This window comes from Scyliorhinus torazame, chromosome 5, assembly GCF_047496885.1.
Source record: "Scyliorhinus torazame isolate Kashiwa2021f chromosome 5, sScyTor2.1, whole genome shotgun sequence".
NCBI lineage: Eukaryota > Metazoa > Chordata > Chondrichthyes > Carcharhiniformes > Scyliorhinidae > Scyliorhinus > Scyliorhinus torazame.
In genome coordinates, this window is record NC_092711.1 from 140,316,182 (window position 1) to 140,333,561 (window position 17,380).

Consider the following 17,380-nt stretch of genomic DNA (forward strand, 5'->3'; position numbering starts at 1 on the left):
CCAGAGGGCTGTGGAAGCTCAGTCACTGAGTGTGTTTAAAGCAGAGACTGACAGATTTCTAAATCCCAATAACACAAAGGGATATGGGACAGTGTGGGGAAAAAGGCATATTGAAGGGTGTCATGAAGCACGCTGATGTTATCTGTTGGGTATCTCAACTTGGAACACCAGTTTGCGGAGGTGTGTAGTTTTGTTTTGCTTTGGTATGAGGAGAACCCCCAGTGAGAACAGAATGCCCAGTCACCATGGAGCAATTATTCAAGAGTATTTATTAAAGTGAAGAAAAGACAAATACACATAAACAGGACAACTCTACTCTCGCACAATTAAAATGCATGAATTACTAAACACCCACAGTGAACGTACCCTTGGTTACAAAATATATCTGCAATCCTGGACTCGGTAACACTTCCCCTGTACCCCAAACATCCAAATTAAATAACCAGCTCTAGTTACCACATAATACAGGGATGATACTCAAGTCTGGGAAACCTCCTTCTCTGGTCCAGCAAAGGTATTTCAAACCGTCGTCCCGAAGGTTTTCTGCACTGCCTTGTCTCTAAGACTTAGAAACATGTTTGGCTGTAACTTGGTCTTCAGGCCGGGGGCTGGAACCTGCCTGTCTTTCTCTCTGAGTCTCCTCGATGTTAACTGCCACTCTTTGTCTCTCAGGGTCTGGTCAATTGTACCTTTTTTATTCCTTGATTATGTCTTCTGTGTATTTGGCTGTGTACCCCGATCAACTTCCTTGTCCACATATTAACATATGTATAGCTCATGGACTTTTCCCAATCTTCCATAATCTGTTTGTCTTCCATAAGCCATTCACATTTGATTCTTATCGAAACAGCTGCTCTAAACACGTTACCGGGGAGAGATGCATATCAATTGAGGACTTTGAATATTGTCTACTGCTGTCTCCAGGCAGATTTATGACAATGGCGGAACAGGCTCGATGGGCTGAATGGCCAACCCCTGGTCTTATGTTCCAATGATACAAAGATAGGTTGGAAAGTAAATTGTGAAGAGGACATAAGGAGACTACTAAGGGATATAGATAGGTTATTTGATTGGGCAAAGATCTGCAAAATGGAAAATAATGTGGGAAAATGTCAAATTGTCCATTGTGACAGGAAGAATAAAAACAAAGCATTTTGTCTGCATGGTGAGATTGCAGAGCTCTGAGATTCAGAGGGATCTGGGTGTCTAAGAGCATGAATCACAAAAGGCGAGTATACAGGTACAGCAAGTAATTAGGAAAGCTAATTGAATGTTATTGTTTATTGTGAGGGGAATTGAATACAAAAGTAGGGAGGTTATGCTTCAGTTACACAGGACATTGGTGAGACCACATCTGGAGCACTGTGTACAGTATTGCTCTCATTTAAGGAATGATGTATGTGTGTTGGAAGCAGTTCAGAGAAGGTTTACTGGACTCATACCTGGAATTGGAGGCTGGTCTTATGAGGAATGATTGGACAGGCTGGGCTTGTGTCCGATGGAGTTTAGGTGACTTGATTGAATCGTATAAGATGCTGATGGGCCTCGACAGAATGGATGTGGGAGAATTGATAAATTGGCATCACTTTAAAAGTAATAACTTGCCCACTGAATACAGGGGAGCACTTTTTCTCGACAGAGGGCGTGAGTCTTTGGAACTCTCTTCCTCAAAGGGCAGTGCAATATTTTGAAGGCAGAGCTTGATAGATTCTTGATCAGGGGGTGAAAGGTTATCGGGGGTCAGCGGGAATGTGCAGTTAAGGTTACATCAGATCAGATGTGAACTTATTGAATGGTGGAGCAGGCTCGAGGGGCCGAGTGGCCTACTCCTGCTCCTAATTCGTATGTTATCACATCCTTTATAATAGATTGTAGCATTTTCCATCCTACTGATGTCAGGCTAATGGGTCTGTGGTTCCCTGTTTTCTCTCTCCCTCCTTAAATAGTGGGGTTACATTTACCACCTTTCAATCTGCAGGAACCATTCCAGAATCTATAGAATTGTGAAAGGTGATCACCAATGTATCCACTATCTCTACAGCCGCCTCTTTCAGCACTCTGGGATGTCGAGCATTAACGTTTGCGGATTTATTAACTTTCAACCACATTAATTTCTCCGATACTACTTTTTCACTCATACTAATCTCTTTCAGTTCCTCGTGCTCACTGGTCCCTTGGTTCTCCAGTGTTTTGGGGACAATTTCTGTATCTTCCTCCGTGAAGACAGAAACACTGTTGTGTTTTTTTATCATTTCGAGTACCCAATTCATTTTTTCCAATTAAGGGGCAATTTAGCGTGTTCAATCCACCTACCCTGCACATCTTTTGGGTTGTGGGGGTGAAACCCACGCAAACACGGGGAGAATGTGCAAACTCCACAGACAGTGACCCAGAGCCGGGATCGAACCTGGGACCTCGGCGCCGTGAGGCTGCAGTGCTACCACTGTGCCACCATGCTGCCCTGACACACATTGTTTAGTGACTCTGCCATTTCCTTACTCCCCATTATAAACTCTCTTGTCTCTGTCTGGAATGGACTCACCTTAGTCTTTGCTAATCTTTTCCTTTTCACATTCCTATAGGAGCTTTTCCAGTCGGTTTTTATCTTTCTCGCCAGTTTGCTCTCATATTCTATTTTCTCTTTATCAGTTTCTTGGTCCACCTTTGCTGAATTCTAAAACAAGTTCCCAGTCCTCAGGCTCACTACTATTTTGGACACTTAATGAGCTTCTTCCTTTGATCTCATGGAATCCTTAAATCTTCTTGTTGGACACGAGTTTCATCACTTTTCCTGTTGGATAACTGTTCCTTAAAATAATCTATATTGATCGTAAATATTGAATAATTCTTTAAGTGCTTGCAATTGTCTGTCTATTGTCATATGTTTTATTGTAATTTCCCAATCTACCACAGACAACTTGCCCCCCAACAGTTTTCACACCCAGATAAATTAAACAAAAGAACCATGTAACCACCTTAGCCCACCTTCATGGCAATGTGGCATGACTTAGAGGGGTTCCAAACAGAAATGGTAACTGATAGATCTGTACTTGGTTCGTGTCACCGCACTCATATATCACTCGACAGAACATAAAACAGAGCTTCATGCATGAAGTAAATTGTAGCTTCATTCAGACAGTTTTCAAATGTCTCTGATCAGGTCAATTTGCTTGCAAATTCAAAGTTTTAACAAGTTTGTCTTGTCCAAGCAAATACAGATGACTGAGTTGAATTCAATACAGATTACAGTTCTTGATAATTTCTTCAAATCAAAATACACGATACAGAGACGTTAGAAATAAACAAGATGGCAGCTTTCAGAGCAGAGCGCAGGAATAGCTTCAGAAATGAAGTAAGATGATACCGGGATGAATTGTTCAAAACCGGCACCTAGCTTTAAGATAATTGGTATCGTTAATGTTCTGTCCCCTTTCTGTCTGTGATTGGGTCATAATAATTATAGTTCATTCAATTCGTTTGAAATGTCTGTCCATCAAATTTTGATATGGTGCGACTGAGAAATTGCTTTCTCACCAAACTTATCAGTTGCCATGGAAACTGGACTAGGAACGCTGCCCAGATTTGCATCGTAACAAAATGTGTCCTCGCTGCTGTCTGGCCTGTTTTAATCGGATCGTTCCCATGTTATTCAGCAGTTTTCACGGTCATGTTTGAAATGTCTGACTTTTATAAACCATTTTAATAAACTATTTCTTCCTTTAAACTTATTATATATTAAAAAGCTAGATTTCTATCAGTCCCCCCTTTGATTATTCAAAAGATAAATTAGATGAATCAAAATAAAATAGAAATTAAGAAAGAAAGAAAGAAATGCAATAGGACAGTTGTAAGCGTAGAGAAACTCATTCACATTGCCTTTAATGGTTCACTTGTTTGAGAACAGCCTTCAACAACAGAGTGGGAAAAGTCGTGCAAGCGCTGCAAACATTTTGGTATATTTCAATAAAACAAATCAAATGATAATATAGCAAAATATCAATGCATTAATAATTAAAGTTGATGATATATTGATAATATGATTTAGTAAAAATTGATTAAATGATTAAAATTAATATAATGATTACATAATTCAATAATAAAAGATTAATATTAACTCACTGATAAATGATAAATAATGCAATAAAAATGCAGTAATTTATAGTTCAACAGAAACTTTCCATTTCAAAGTTATTGGCTGGTGGTGCATTGGGTGTGGTCTGAACCACTTGGATCCTTTGGGCACTACGGGTCGCCATACATTGGCAGACGCATTTGATGAACAAGATTATTACGTAAAGGATAAATCCAATCATGCAAAATAAGAAAATTCCCTGGATAATGGACATTCATGTGCCACCCAATCACCCAGAGAGCCAACCCCAAATAGTGTAATCAGAGGGGTGTTCAAGTTTCTTCACTTTGTTTTGAATGTGTATTGCCAAGTCTTCGACTTGTTCGGAATTATCTGGGATGTAGATGCAACACTTTGCACCAATCAGGGCACAGGTGCCACCTTTTTCGGCTCACAAATAGTCAAGTGCCATTCGAATCAGTAAAGTGACCTTTCTGATGGCCAGCATTTGGTCAGAAATTTTGACTAGTGCAGTAGAGGTGTCATTGGCTACGTGTTCTATTATGTCAATTGTTTTATTTATCTCGTGGGATAGTTTTTCATGCCAATAAAAGAGAATAAGATAGGCCAGAATACAGCACCCGGAAAGTGGGTTCCATTATCTGAGTCAATGCTAGCTGGTACTCCCCATCTGGGAATATAGTCTTTGCATAGGACTTTGGCTGTAGCCTTGATGACTAGAGTAGCTTCTACCCATCCAGAAAATGTATCTACTATCACAAGGACCTCAGTGTATTTTTGACACGGAGGAAGGGTAATGTAACCGACCTGTATGTTCTGAAATGGTCCTGCAGGGGCAGGAGTTCTTAGCTGAGGCATTTTTGTGATAGGAAGTTGTTCTTTTGACATGTTACACAGCGATCTGATACAAACTGTGCATGTTTTTTTGAATCCTTTGCCACACCAACTTTTCTGGAATTGATCCATCATCTGTTGAGGGGCTAAATGTCCCATGAATGGATCTGTTGTGCCAGGAATGGCATCAGTGCCTGTGGTGCCACTGGTTTATCAGTCTGAACTAGTCTGCTAATATCGTCATCATGCTCCTCATTACCGGAGTCTAACCATGACTATTTTTCTTGTGTTGTAGAGTTTTGTTGCAATTAACATTTCTCCCCCCTGTTTCACCTCGGGAAGTGGGAGCAAAGTTGACGGATTGACTGGACTTGCTTGGAGGAAGTAACGATTCGGTGCTTCCAACACTGCTGTCCACCTGGCTGATGTGACTTGTGATACTCTGTTCATGGAAAGTAGAGAATGGACTGCTCAACTGCTGGTCCAAGGCAAGGCCTGCTGTATGCATCACAGCTCGACATGTGGCTTCCAGGGCTCTGAGGCAGCTGCCATGTGCCAGTGCCACATTGTCAAGTTTGGCAGAGTAATATCCTACAGGTCTTAACTGGTCACCATGTTCTTGGGTTAGTCCTGCTGTCATGTAGCCTTCTTTCTCATGAACGAACATGGTGAAAGGTCTTCCATGGTGTGGAATTCCAAGTGTAGGTGCTGTGCACAAAGCCTGTTTCAGGTTCAAGAATGACTCTCTCTGTTCCAACGTGAAGTTAACTGAGTCTTTTGATTTCCGGTTGCCTTTTCGGAGATCATTTCATGGTTGAGCCAGCTGAGTAAAGGAATCAATCCAATTTCTGCTCGAATTGCAAAGTCCCAAAAATGACCTCACCTCCTGGACAGTTGTAGGCTCTCTGGCATCTCTTCCTGCTGCCGTCCTGTACTGGGTAAGCTTTCTTTTCCCTTTGGAGATTGTCTGACCTAAGTAGATAACTTCATCTTGGGAAATATGTGCTTTGGCGTGGATTGCTTTGTGCCCATTGTAGCCAAGGTGGTCTAAGAGGGAAGACAAGTCTTTCTCATGATCACCCACATTAATGGAGCCTATCAGAACATCATCCACATATTGGATAATGGTGGAGGGCATATCAGGTAGTTCCCTCAGGTGGTCCTGTAGAGCAGTGTTCTTCAAACGTTTTTTCCGGGGACCCATTCTTACCAAACGGCCAACCTTCGGGACCCAACCCGGCCAACCTTCGCGACCTATGCCGGCCGAACTTCGCGACCCACGACGGCCGACCTGCGCGACCTACCATTTTCTCTTACTTTGTTTGCTGCTGACAAAAATGGAGGAAATGGTTTTTGGTCCCTTTGGCCCTCGTACACGCTCCTCCAATGGAACCTGTTGGATGAAGGTGAAGCCTTCTGGTGGCGGAAAGTATGGAGTCTCCATCTGTCCAAAGTTCTGAATTTTTTTCCTGTAAAATTTTAACAAATAACGCCCCCCCCCGAACTTGTAAAAAAAATTTTTTTAAATAAAATGAGTAAAATAAATGGAAAAAAATGAATAAAACCCCCCCAAACTTGTAAAAAAAAATTAATTAAATGAAAAAAATTAAAATTAAATGAATAAAATAAATGAATAAAAACCACTACAGACCTTGTGAAACAAAGAGCTACAACCGTTTAAAAAAATAGCGGCCGTACTGCGCATGTGTCGCCGATAATCGGGCACGCATGCGCATTTGCGCAGTTATTTTTTTTTCCATGTTCGCGGCCGCTTGCAGCCGCCGTTATGAAAAGCCGGCTGCTGCGCGGGGATTTGCGCGATCGGGAGCGCCGCGGGCAACGGCTCCGCGACCCTCCCGACACCCGCCCGCGACCCACCCACGGGTCGTCCCCCCGATTTTGAAGAACACTGCTGTAGAGCCATGTGAAAAACAGTAGGGCTGTTGTGGAATCCTTGTGGTAATCTAGTCCGTGTGTATTGTTGTTGTTTAATGGTGAAAGCAAACCATGGTTGCACCTCCTCAGCCGGTGGTACTGACCAAACGCCATTGGCCATATCTATAACTGAAAACCATTCAAGGTCCGGTGTTGAGGCATGAAAGATTGTAGATGGATCGGCTACCAAAGGAGCTTTTCTGTCAATGCATTCATTGCTTTTCTATAATCAATAGTCAGGCGCCATGTGCCATTAGCCTTTTTGACAGGCCACACTGGACTGTTTGCTGAACTACAAATTTTTATTAAAACTCCTCTTTCTTCCAATTGCTGTACTAGAGGTGGTATTCCCTCAATTGAGGAGGCGGTAATGGGATACTGGAAGGTACACGGTGGTGACACTCCAGTGAAGGATGCTGGTTCCATTTTCAAAAGAGCACACTCATTTTTGTCCTTGGCCCAAATTGGGTGGTGAGTAAGATCACTCCAATTGAGGCGTCTGAGGGGCCATGTAACTTTGCCATTATCGAAATTAAGGGATGAATTCAATTTTGAGATGATATCTATTCCCGAAAGGGATTGAGTGATTGGCCCAACACAGATTGAGTCTGTCGTTTGATATTTGCCAAATTCAAGCAGTATAGATCTGTCCGTTGAATGGATCACCTCCGACTGCGTAAGCTTCAATGTGTTTTCTGTTTAAGGGGAAAAATTTAGCATATTCGTTCGGAACAAAAGTTAACTCTGCTCCAGTATCAAAAAGAAAATCGATTTTGTGTCCTCCCACACTCGATGATAAATACAGTCCATCCGAATCGGTTTTAATTAAAGCGTGTAACGTTGTTTGAATGGACTCAGTGAGAGTGGGGTCCACTAGTTTTTTGACCTATCAAGTTGTGGTCTCCATTGTTATCTGTTAAACCTGTCGTCGTCATCATCATATTCGTCTCTAGGCGTGCGCGTGGGCGGGACTAGTTTGTTCCCGGTACGTCTTGTCGTAATAAGTGTTCCTGGGCGGATCCCTATAGTAGTCACGGGGTGGATCTTTGTAGTCTTTTGCCTGTAACCCCTCTAGTCTGAAACAACATGTTTTTGCCTAATGTCCGGCTTTACCACAAAAATTGCATTGACCCAGTTTTCTGGAATGCTTCAGCGGAGCAAGAAGAGTGGCCACGGTAGGTGTTACCGTAGCAAGAGTATTAATTACTGCCGGGGATGCTGCAACGCTGGCAGCGGCTGTCGATTCGGGCTGGCCATGTGGGATGTCACGGTTTCTAACTTCCAGTCCGCGTTCAATTTGAATGCATCGTTCTACCCCTGTAAGTTGTACCCACTAGTCCCCAGTCAGGAAGCACCAGGTTTAAAGCTTTAGACATTTCTGGTCTTAAACCATTGACGAAAGCGGTTTTAAATGGTCCCAATGTACTCCAATCCCAATTCTCCTCTCCTATCTGGAGCGCCATTCCTGCTCCACCCAAATTGTTCCAAACCTTTCCTCATGGTCCTGCACATCTTCTAAATTTTTCTGAAGACAGGCAGTTTATTTTTGTCCAATCAGTTTTAGGTGGGTTGAATGTTGTTAACCATTCTTTGACTGACTGCTAGGCCGCCTCCAGATTTAGTAAATTTTCCCCCAGGGCTCTGAGAACGTCTGTCGAGAGTTTTATTTACTGTCACAGACACCAACCATCGAGGACGAAACCTGTACGCCATTCATCGGATGTAAACTGTAAATATGCTGTAAGCGCTGCAATTGATTCCAGGTAGCTAAACCTCCCTTCTTAGGATGCGGGAGTTCTTTAGACCATCAATCTACTTTATCGGGATCAGCTGGATCATGAACCCAATGTCGTGCGTAGTTAGATCGACAGTCGATACGTTGTTAGCATCGGTTGTTTCCAACGTTTCGACTTTAACTCGTTTAGTGCGCAACGGGGCTAGGTTCGGGGCGAGCTGGATAACAGTGGGGCTGACACTAGGAGTAGCATGACATTAGGAATGTCATTTCCGTCGTCACTAGATGCGTAACTTCCGTCACCATCCTCGTCAGAGCTAACGTGCTTTTGTTCAGTACCTCGTGTATTGGGGCCTGGTGAAGCTACAGCGAAAGGATTCTTCATCACAGAGAAAGGATTTTTATTCGGGATTTGCGGGGTATATTGGTCGACTACATTCGCATTGCAGGCGGCCGCCGCTTTTAAAGTTTTCAGATCGTTTTTCAATGATTTAGAACGACTTTTCAAGTTGGATGTGGTAGTCTCCACAACGGACAATTTAGTCTCCAGAATACAATTGTCTTTTAGTCGTTGTGCATTTTCCGTTTGGAGCCCGTTATTTTTGCAAAGCAATTCGTCATTTTGTAATGTTAATTGTTGAACTGTGGATTCAGAGTCAGAAAATATCTTTTGAGTCTCAGTGATTTCGCTTTTAAGTTTGGAATTTTCCTTTTGGACATCGGTATTAAGTGTTCTGAAGTTCGGAATTTTCACTTGTTAATCGCTAATAATGTTCTGAAGCTCGGTATTTTGATCTTTGGCATTAATGGGCTGAAGCTCGGTATTTTGAACTTCAACATTAATGGTATGAAGGTCGGAACAATTAGTTTAAACTTCATCACCAATGGACTGAAGATCAGAATTTGCACTTTGAAGTTCGGCATGAGTGGCCTGAAGCTCTGTATTTTTCTTTTTAGGGTCAGTAATCTGTTTTTGGAGTTCACAGTTTTGGCCGTATAAAAGGATCTGGATTGATAGGATCTCTCGAGCTTTAAATGTGAATCATTTAATAGCGCAGAGGTAGTCTGGAGTTGATGTCTGGGAGACTTAAGGGCGTCCTCGTGGTCTTTTTGTTGGATCGCTGACCGTTGTTTACGGAGCTCTCCCAAAACCACAAGTGACCATCTAATACGGTCATTATTTTTCAAACGGGTAATTTTTCCCCAAACTGTCTTAACAGCTTCAAAGGACCATTGGCCTTGAGTAATATATTTTAATTCAATCTCCGCAATTGCTTTGGACAAATTATAATGGTGACATAGAATTTGTCAGTCACTGAAAATATATTCACTAGAGACATCTGGTGGAGCTCGCCCCCTCCTTATGGTTGTGGGTAGGTCTGCTCCACCTTTTGAAGTAATAGGGGCTTTTAAAAGGAGAGTCGTCCCCCATAACTTCAACTTTGAATGAGTAGAAACTTTTATTTTTCTCGCCTCCTTGTAACCCTTCAGCAACACTTCAAAGCAGTGGGGATGTTGTACTGGCATACCTTTTAACTCTTCCGATAAAAAATCGAATAAAGCGACTTCAATACACACTATCTCAGTCTTTTCTTCTAAGATTCTTTTGCCGATAGGGGAAATAGGGCGGGCCGTCGCTGCTTGAAATGAAGCAAAGTAGAAGTCTAACCTCAGTCCAGCCGATTTTCGGATTGAAGTCTTCCAGTCGTCTGCTCTGTGGTTTTCTGGGGGCCTCTCCGGTAAGGTTTACCTTCGGGCCGCTTCGTTCTTCCTCTGGTGGTCCGACTCCGTCAGTTCTCCCTCCTACCGGCTTGGCCGACTACGCCAATTGATAAATATATTAACCAAGTACAGCTCCATGTGTCGCCGCACTCATGTATCACTCAACTGAACATAAAACAGAGGTTCGAGCGTGAAGTAAATTGTAGCTTCATTCTGTCAGTTTTCAAATGTCTCTGATCAGGTCAGTTTGCTTGCAAATACAAACTTTTAACAAGTTTGTCTTGTCCAAGCAAATACAGATGACTGAGTTGAATTCAATACAGATTACAGTTCTTGATAATTTCTTCAAATCAAAATACACGATACAGAGAAGTTGGAAATAAACAAGATGGCAGCTTTCAGAGCAGAGCGCAGGAATAGCTTCAGAAATTAAGTCAGGTGATCCCGGGATGAACTGTTCAAAACCGGCACCTAGCTTTAAGATAATTGGTATCGTTAATGTTCTGTCCCTTTTCTATCTGTGATTGGGTCATAATAATTATAGTTCATTCGTTTGAAAGGTCTGTCCATCAAATTTTGATATGGTGCGACTGAGAAATTGCTTTCTCACAAAACTTTACCCATTGCCATGGAAACTGGACTAGGAACGCTGCCCAGATTTTCATACCAACAAAATGTGTCCTTGTTTCTGCCTGGCATGTTTTAATCAGATCATTCCCATGCTATTCAGCAGTTTTCACGGTCATGTTTGAAATGTGAGTTTAATAAACCATTTTACTTCTCAACCATTTCTTCCTTTCAACTAATTTCTTTTAAAAAGCTAGATTTTTATCAGTAACTCAATATCTTCTCACCTCCAAACACCCTTTCACTGTGAGCTTCTTGTAGAATTTGTGCCAGGTCTTCACAACAAGGCTCAAAGTGCATCAGCCCATTGCAGGCAAAGTGGTGAGATGGTACTGGGACAGCACCGTGGTTAGCACGACAGCCTCACTGCGTCAGGGGCACTGGTACGATTCCGACCTCAGGGGCTGTGTGTGTGTGTGGAGTTTGCACTTTCTCCCTGTGGCTCCGTGGGTTTCCTCCCAAAGTCCAAATATGTGCAGGTTAGGTGGATGGCCATTCTAAATTGTTCCTTAGTGTCCAAAAGGTTAGCTGGGGTTATGGGGAGAGGGTTGGTGCAGATTCGATGGGCTGAATGGCCTACTTCTGCACTGTAGGAATTCCATGAGGCCGGCCAGTCCAGCAGAAAGAAACCATCAACCATCCTCATTGCCCACCTGTCAGAATGAACAGAATGCAGTCCTGGATGTAACCGAGAGCAGAAACAATAGCAGCAGAATCCAACCCCTGGAGTCACTTGTGAATTTGTTGGTGAATCAGCAGATGCAATGCATCACAAAATTCCTTCCCACGTTGAGAGCAGATAAATGGCCTCTCCTCAGTGAAAACATGTCAGTGTCTCTGCTGGTGGGATGGATCACTGAATGCCTTGATCTACTCAGAGCAGGTGTATGGGTTCTCCCTGGTGTGAATCCGCTGGTGTGTCTGTAGGTTGGATAACTGTGTGAATCCCTTCTCACACTGAGAGCAGGTGAACGGCCTCTCCTCAGTGTGAATTCGCTGGTGTCTCCGCAGGTGAGATTACCGAGTGAATCCCTTCTCACACGGAGAACAGTTAAACGGCCTCTCCCCAGTGTGAACTCGCTGGTGTCTCTGCAGGCTGCCTGATCGACTGAATCCCTTCCCACACACAGAGCAGGTGAACGGCCTCCCCCCAGTGTGACTTCGCTGGTGCTTCTGCAGGCTGCCTGACTGAGTGAATCCCTTCCCACACACAGAGCAGGTGAACGGCTTCTCACCAGTGTGACTTCGCTGGTGCTTCTGCAGGCTGCCTGACTGAGTGAATCCCTTCCCACACACAGAGCAGGTGAACGGCCTCTCCCCAGTGTGAACTCGCTTGTGTCTCTGCAGGTTGCCTGACTCAGTGAATCCCTTCCCACACACAAAGCAGGTGAATGGTCTCTCCCCAGTGTGACTGCGTCGATGGGCTTCCAGCACAGATGGGACTCTGCATCCCTTCCCACAGTCCCCACATTTCCATGGTTTCTTCATTTTATGTGTCTCCTTACATCTCTTCAGGTTGGAGAATCATTTGAAGCCACGATCTCACGAAGAACACGTGTACCGTCTCTCCCGGCTGTAAATGGTGCAATGTTTTTTCAGACTGTGTCTGTCAGTGCTCTGGAACACTCTCACTCGGGTGTGTCTGTCTCGATCCTTTTCCAGTCACACTGATGTTTAAAATCTTTTGAAGTCGACAGACCAGGCAAACATTTCTCCTTCTAGATTTAATGGCCAATGATATTCAGGTCCCAAGGAATCGTGTGACTCTGTCAGATCGAGACGTGATGTTTGAGATTTCTGTCTGTAATTCCTCCTCTCCCAATATCCTGTAAAAACAAGTTACAAAAGTCATCACTGTCAGTACAGGATAGAAATTCAGAACAGACAATTCTAATTTTTATGGAACATTCTTTTCTCTCTCGTTCCCCACAAGCTGTAAGTCTCCATCCCACACACTCTCCCTCCATTCTCACTCTGCTGTATCTAATATTCACCCTCCCAATTCTCCTGAAGGTGCTGATTCAGGCTGATTGACAGATCCATGCTCCCTGCTTCCTGTCCTGGATACAGAGATCATAACAAATAGGAGCTGCAGTTGGCCATTCAGCCCATCGAGCATGCTCCCCCATTCAATGAGATCATTGGCCGATCGACCTCAGCACCATTTTCCCACACGTATCCCTTCATGTCTTCAATATCTAGAATCTTCCCAATCTTACTCTTGAATATATGCGAAGACTGGGGCTCCATAGTCCTCTGGAATGGAGAATTCCAGAGCTTCACCACATCCTTGAGTGAAGAAATCCCTCCTCATCTCAGCTGTCTCTCCATTTTCCTGCCGGTTCCCCATATCCCTCCACTCCCTCGTCAATCAGAAATCTGTCCAACTTGGCCGTGAATATATTCAATGACCTCCAGACTCCACTTGTTCCTGTGGAAGAGAAATCCAGAGACGACCAACCCTCTGAGGAAAAAGATGACATTTAATGGGACCAATCCAAGACTTACCGAATAGCTCGACAGGGAGCTGGCATCAACTCAAGTTGTCCTTTAATGACTCTATGTCTTGAAATATATAATGTAGCTACAGTACTATATTCCAAAACTAGAAATAATAATAACCATACTTTATTACAGAACCACAAATAATATGTCCAATCTGTGCCATCTAACAACACAACACTGTCATAACATACACCAGTATATCATGGTGCAGACACACACACATACTGATGGACACACAGCAAGACCAGTCAACACACAACACCGCAGCCAATCACCAGTTAGCACACTCACTAGATAGACAGAGGGCATCAGAGTTCCCGCTCATTCGGGATGCAGCCTCTCAGAAGGACACAGCTTACAGCACAGATCTTCACCATGTGCTGAGTGCATAGACTGGTTAGGACAGGCATAGGTCTTTAGTTTAATCTAACATCGTGTTAACCCACAGTGAAAGTATGTTCAACAGTTTCTAACTTAATAAAATAGTGTTGTACTATTTTAAGTGTTGGTGGCCTGTATGTGTTCCACGGATCCAGAGCACCCAACACAACATGATACCAGGAGTTGAGGGATGTTAGAACTTCTTAGACCGGCCACTTCCGGGTGTGGCGATGACTAGCTAAGTCGCACGTTTCGGCAGCTCCCGGTGGAACGGACTTTTGGGCTCTTAATAGGAGACCCATCGGCAATTTTAACGGCAAATAACACTGTGCGGTAATCCAGAAGGGAATCCCTCCCTGGACACGGATGGAAAAAAAGAGAGGAAAGTAGCCGGATTGCGGTGGATCCTCAAGAGCAGCGGCCAGGAAGGCAGGCACAAAGCAAGATGGCGTCGGAAGAAGGCAGTTTAATATGGGGCCCTGACCAACAAGAGTTCCTGCGGCGTTGCGTAGATGAACTCAAAAAGGAGATGAAGAAGGAGCTGTTGGCCCCGATATTACAAGCGATTGAGGGGCTAAAGGAGGAGCAAAAGACCCAGAAACAGGAGCTTCGGGCCGTGAAGGCAAAGGCTGCTGAGAATGAGGACGACATACAGGGCCTGGTGGTGAAAACGGAGATCCACGAGGCACAACACAAAAGATGTGTGGAAAGGCTGGAGGTGCTGGAGAACAATGCGAGGAGGAAGAACTTAAGGATTCTTGGTCTTCCCGAAGGTGCAGAGGGGGCGGACGTCGGGGCATATGTGAGCACGATGCTGCATTCGTTAATGGGATCGGAGGCCCCGACGGGTCCGCTGGAGATGGAGGGAGCCTATCGAGTTATGGCGCGAAGACCGAGGGCTGGAGAAATTCCTCGAGCAATAGTTGTGAGATTTCTCCGATACAAGGACAGAGAGATGGTCCTCAGATGGGCCAAGAAAACTCGGAACAGTAGGTGGGAGAATGCGGTGATCCGCGTGTATCAAGATTGGAGTGCGGAGGTGGCGAGAAGGAGGCCGAGCTTTAATCGGGCCAAGGCGGTGTTGCATAAAAGGTCAAATTCGGAATGTTGCAGCCGGCGAGACGGTGGGTCACACATCTCGGGAAACACCACTATTTCGAAACGGCAGACGAGGCGTGGACATTTATTGTCGAGGAGAAACTGGAGTGAGCGGGCCAGAAGAAAAAGAACGTTTGGGACAAAAGTGGGGGGGTGAATTTGTGGGATGAAGGGGGGAAAAGGGGGAAGAGAAGACTTCCCAGATTGTTAAACCTGCGACACTGTAACTTCTCTCTCTTCCCCATGTCGTGGGGGAGGGGGTGAGAGAGGAAGAGGAGCTGTGGGCGCCGGCCATTGGGGGCGGGGCCAAAAGGGAAGCGCGGGCTTTGTTCCCGCGCTATGGTAATCACGGCGAGAACAGGGAAGCAGGAAGGAGGGGGCCTCGCACAGTGTGAGCCGAGGTCACGGGGGGAAGCCGAGGTCGGCCAGAGTTTGCTGACTTCTGGGAGTAACGGGGGGGTGCAATTACGCTAGCTCGGGATCTAGCGGGGGGGGGGGGGGGGGTTAACTGGGTTGCTGCTGCTGGGGAGAAGGGGGAGCTGGTATGGGAGGGGGGGGTCGGGGCGGGGGGGGGGGGGGCGCCGCCTGGAGGGAATACAGCTACGTGGGAACCGGGTGAGGAGCTGGATTGAAAAAGGAAATGGCTAGTCGTCAAGGGGGTGGGGGGTAAAGAGCCCCCCAACCCGGTTGATCACGTGGAATGTGAGAGGGCTGAACGGGCCGATTAAGAGGGCACGGGTACTCGCACACCTAAGGAAACTTAAGGCAGATGTGATTATGCTTCAGGAGACGCATCTGAAGCTGACAGACCAGGTTAGACTTCGCAAAGGATGGGTGGGGCAGGTGTTTCATTCGGGGCTAGATGCAAAAAACAGGGGGGGTGGCCATACTAGTGGGGAAGCGGGTAATGTTTGAGGCAAAGACTATAGTGGCAGATAGTGGGGGCAGATACGTGATGGTGAGTGGCAAACTGCAAGGGGAGGCGGTGGTATTGGTGAACGTGTATGCCCCGAACTGGGATGATGCTAATTTTATGAGGCGTATGTTAGGACGCATCCCGGACCTAGAGGCGGGAAAGTTGGTAATGGGTGGAGACTTTAATACGGTGCTGGACCCAGGGCTGGACAGATCGAGGTCCAGGACCGGAAGGAGGCCGGCTGCAGCTGGGGTGCTTAAGGATTTTATGGAGCAGATGGGAGGAGTAGATCCCTGGAGATTTAGTAGACCTAGGAGTAAGGAGTTTTCGTTTTTCTCCTATGTACATAAGGTATTTTCACGAATAGATTTTTTTGTTTTGGGAAGGGCACTGATCCCAAAGGTGACGGGGACGGAGTACACGGCTATAGCCATCTCGGATCATGCTCCACACTGAGTGGACCTGGAGATAGGGGAAGAAAAACAACAGCTTCCACCCTGGAGAATGGACATGGGATTATTGGCAGATGAGGGGGTGTGTTTAAGGGTGAGGGGGTGTATTGAAAGGTACTTGGAAATTAATGATAATGGGGAGGTACAGGTGGGAGTGGTCTGGGAGGCACTGAAGGCAGTGGTTAGAGGGGAGATGATATCTATTAGGGCACATGAAGGAAAGCAGGAGGGTAGGGAAAGGGAGCGGTTGTTGAATGAACTGCTGAGGGTGGACAGACAATACGCGGAGGCACCGGAGGAGGGACTATACAGGGAAAGGCAAAGGCTACATATAGAGTTTGACTTGTTGACTACGAGTAAAGCAGAGGCAGAGTGGAGGAAGGCACAGGGTGTACAGTACGAATATGGGGAGAAGGCGAGTAGGTTGTTGGCCCACCAACTGAGGAAAAGGGGAGCAGCGAGGGAGATGGGGGGGGTGAGAGATGAGGAGGGGGAGATGGAGCGGGGAGCGGAGAGAGTGAATGGAGTGTTCAAGGCATTTTATGAAAGATTATATGAAGCGCAGCCCCCGGACGGGAAGGAGAGAATGATGTGCTTTCTCGATTAGCTGGAATTTCCTAAGGTGGAGGAACAGGAGAGAGTGGGGCTGGGAGCACAGATTGAGACGGAGGAAGTAGTGAAAGGGATTGGAAGCATGCAGGCGGGGAAGGCCCCGGGACCAGACGGATTCCCAGTTGAATTCTATAAGAAATATTTGGACTTGTTGGCCCCGCTACTGATGAGAACCTTTAATGAGGCGAGGGAAAGGGGGCAGCTGCCCCCGACTATGTCAGAGGCAACGATATCGCTCCTCCTAAAGAAGGAAAAAGACCCGCTGCAATGCAGGTCATACAGGCCTATTTCCCTCCTGAATGTGGATGCTAAGATCCTGGCCAAGGTAATGGCAATGAGGATAGAGGATTGTGTCTCGGGGGTGGTCCATGAGGACCAAACTGGGTTTGTGAAGGGGAGACTGCTAAATACAAATATACGGAGGCTGCTAGGGGTAATGATGATGCCCCCACCAGAGGGGGAAGCGGAGA

At 45.5% G+C, this 17,380-nt stretch overlaps 1 long non-coding RNA gene across 1 annotated transcript in view; it reads right to left on the reverse strand.

Moving 5' to 3' along the window:
• Positions 1-252: 252 nt before the first annotated feature.
• LOC140421904 (uncharacterized) overlaps positions 253-17,380 on the reverse strand; it is a 35,998-nt gene continuing 18,870 nt past the window's right edge. Inside the window, exon 2 of the long non-coding RNA XR_011947161.1 lies at positions 253-12,772. This is a non-coding gene — a long non-coding RNA (uncharacterized lncRNA). The remainder of the gene's footprint in view (positions 12,773-17,380) is intronic.